Raw genomic sequence first — 4,084 nt, forward strand, 5'->3', positions numbered from 1 at the left:
TCCATTTTTTTTTTGTGTATATGATTGTACTCCAGTTTTGTTTGTATGCACTGTGAAATAGTTAAGATATAACACACACCAGTTGACTTTGACATTTTTTGCCTTATGACATCTCAACATCGTGACTGTTTTACATTTTTTGCTGCTGCATTGTGATATTATCTGTACATTTTGCCTCTGAACACTGTCAATGCCTTTGACATATTACGTTTTCTGTCATGTTATGCTGTATGGTTAATTATGTTACCATAAACCAGTCATTATTTTATGGGTATATGATTTAAATGCAAGACATTAATCTCTGTTCATCAATTTCAGAAAGAAATGATGCGTGTAAGAAATAAATTCAACAGAAATGGGAATTTCACCTACGGAATAAACGAAAGAAGATGCAATAACTTTATGAGGAAGAGTAAATGGATCAGGATTAACAAGCATTAACAAGAATATACTATACTCATCGTAGAATAGCAGTCTTAACTAATTATTTCTTTCAGAATACAAGGTGATTGATGCAGGCTGTCAGACTGAACTACACATCTTAGTTTTAGTGATGAAATATGCTAGAGATAAGGTGTAGTTGTATAATGAGTAATGAAGTGATTTTTTGCAGATGATAATGAATACTGATGAATAATGATGAAGGATATGGTATTATGAATAATGAAGTTTTTCTTTACAGGTGATGATAATAATGAAGTTATGATAATATGGATAATGAAGTGATTGATAATGAAGTTTTTTCTTTACAGATGAGGATAATGTTGGAGTTTTATATTTATGCTATGTAGTTTTTTAAGTATTTGTTGCAGTTTGTTTTGACAGCAGGTGTTATATTGCATAGTAGGATGACGGAAAGTTTTGGAAAGGACAGCTATGGAACACATTTTATACACATTTCACTACTTGTTAATTCGAAGTTCACTACTTTTCAGCATAGTGTGCATTTCTTCTTTCAGGTCAATAATCCATTTTGTATTTTTTCCAGGAGATGCTTGTCATGATACTTACTAAACCTGTTACCTATTATACCTGTTCTAGTACTTGCATTTTTATTTTTTTTACCCATTTGTGTCTATCATTTATAAATGTAATCACATATACTGCCTTGTTACATAACCTTGCTACAGCTGACTCATGACGAATGACGTTACCTATCCTCATTTGCAGCAATAGGTCAAAAGCAAAAAGTGTTATGCCTCAGCAATTAATTATCGATCCCAACGCAATGCATTGCTAACAAACAAAATGTATTAACAGTCCCAAATAGTGATACCAGTTCGAGAAAATTCTGAATAATACTGATTAGCTCTGAATAGTATGTCACTTGAGTAATGACTTCTTAATGAGACAACAAAAATACACATATATATATAAAATAATGCTTAGTAACTGGCTAGTAATTGCCACTGTTATTGTAATGAGACTACTTATAATCCCCATGATTATTAATGCTATGACTATAATTAACTGATTTTTAATAATGACTTCGTAATGATCTGAATAATACTGAATGAGGAACAATGCTTTATACTATTCGATACGTGATGGACACTGAGTGCCAATAATTAGTGTCACTTAATGAATTGTTATTAATTATGCCATTAATTACCTCTTGTTTTCAATGTTCATACTTTGTAATTGGAAATGAATGTAACTGTTTAATAATGCTTTGTAATTAGAAGGAGGCTAATGATTCTTACTAGATTCGAATGACACACAATTAATTAACTATGCTATTGTTTCATAATGCTTTGTGATTAGGAAAAAGCTAATGATTATTACTATTGGAAGACAAATGATTAATTAATTATGCTATACTTTATAACCGGAAATGAATGCGATTGTTTCATAATGCTTTGTAATTAGAAGACTAATGATTCTTACTATATTGAAATGACAAATGATTAATTAACTATGCTTTATAATTGGAAATGAAAGTGACTGTTTAATAATGCTTTGTGATTAGGAAAAAGCTAATGATTATTACTATTGAAATGACAAATGATTAATTAACTATGCTTTATAATTGGAAATGAATGTGACTGTTTAATAATGCTTTGTAATTAGGAAAAAGCTAATGATTATTACTAATGGAATGACAAATGATTAATTAATTATGCTATGCTTTATAATTGGGAAAGAATGTGATTGTTTAATAATGCTTTGTAATTAGGAAAAAGCTAATGATTATTACTATTGAAATGACAAATGATTAATTAACTATGCCATACTTTGTAACTGGAAAAGAATGCGATTGTTTCATGATGCTTTGTAATTAGGAGAAGGTTAATGATCAATACTATATTGGAATGACAAATGATTAATTAACTATGCTATACTTTGTAACTGGAAAAGAATGTGATTATTTCATAATGCTTTGTAACTAGGAAAAGAAGATTACTGATTCTATGTAAAACAATTAATGAACATTTTTCTGTAATACTACATACATGGTACAGAAATGTTCAATAACTGGGCTATGAATGCCGCAAACTACTACTGTAATTGACAATATTATGTGACTTAATGTCCTTCACCTTATGAGCTAACTACCCTGAATTACTGCAATGTCCATTTGTTCTGTTTATCCTAGTGATCATGGAGCACTATCTTTGGTTTTGCACTAATTCTACGTTGATGTGTCGTGTAAGAGCGTGGTGTTGACACGACATGCTGTCCACAACCGTGAGCGATGAAGACGTTATTATGGTCCCACTGTTTGGTGTACCTAATATACTGCCAAAATAAAAAAAAAATGGAATATTACTACGACAGTTCAGTGTCTTGGCTACGCTGATAAATTCTGAGGGGAAAAGAACTTCAAGTTGTGTCACTTGGTGTTGTACTTCTGTGGAAAGATATGGACTTTCAGAACAGCTGTGTGCAATCTAAAGTGCTACAACCATGATGCAATCCTTCCCTTTCGTATCCTAATTCTTGTCACATAGTGAAAATCATTTTTGCTAACATTATTTATGTTCATGGCTATACATTTTTTTTCAATTCGCTAAAATCCAGTGCGAGTACACTTATGTCACTGGTCGACATGATTTTTTTTTTTTTGCTATTATGTTTATTTATTGCCAAAATGCTAAAGACATTTTTTGATTTGTTCTGAAGTACAGTATATGTGCACTTTTGTCTTTTATATTGTATATACATTTTATTTTCTGAACTACAGTGCATGTGCACTTCTGTTAGGTGTTAATATGTTTTCTACTGAACTTCAGTGCCTGTACACTTTTCTCATTTTTCAATATGATTTCTACTATTCTGTATATTCAATACTTTAATGCGTATGCACTTATGTCATTTGTTACTAATTGTACTTACATTTCATCAATTACTGATATGTTCTCAACTGCAGTGCATGTGCACTCATGTCACTTGTCAACATAATATTTTGCCAGTCTGTTTATTTGTTCTGAATATGCTAAAGAATTTTTTTCAGTGCCTGTGCACTTTGTTATCTGTCAAATAATTTGTATATACATTTTTCTGATTTGCTACTATGTTTTGTACTCACATTTTGTCTTTGTCTGATATATTTTGTACTTAGTGCGTGTGCACAACATTTAAATATTCTGTAAGTTGTAGAATTTTGTTAGTTAAAGAAAAATTTTGCCGCGCTTGGCAAGTCCAAATGACTCACCATCGCTGCCAAATTTTTGCCCCCCCAGTGGAGGGTTATGAAACACGTATGTAACATAGCAGCGATGGCGAGGCATTGTAGCATCTGTGTCCAGAGAGTATGCGCTTGACCGCGCGAGTGTTGCGAGCGGTTCTCAGTCTGTCAGTCAGTCGTTGCGAGTCTGTAGCTCTAGTTGAGAGCAGTACTCTGTCAGTAGTCGTCATGCAGAGCGGTCGGTCAGTGGTAGCAGTCCAGTGGGATTGCGTGATGTGGTCTGGCGACAACACTGGTCAAGATGCTGAATGAGGTATACTGTTAATTAAGATAATCATCGGATAATGTAAAGTTTAACTATTGTAACTAATTTTCAACAAGTGCCCCCAATAATAACTTTGATTTCAAAAGCAATTTTACATAAAATTTTCATTTAATTGAAGTAACTATTTCGTT

The sequence above is a fragment of the Schistocerca serialis genome, chromosome 3, assembly GCF_023864345.2.
Source record: "Schistocerca serialis cubense isolate TAMUIC-IGC-003099 chromosome 3, iqSchSeri2.2, whole genome shotgun sequence".
NCBI classification, from domain to species: Eukaryota; Metazoa; Arthropoda; class Insecta; order Orthoptera; family Acrididae; genus Schistocerca; species Schistocerca serialis.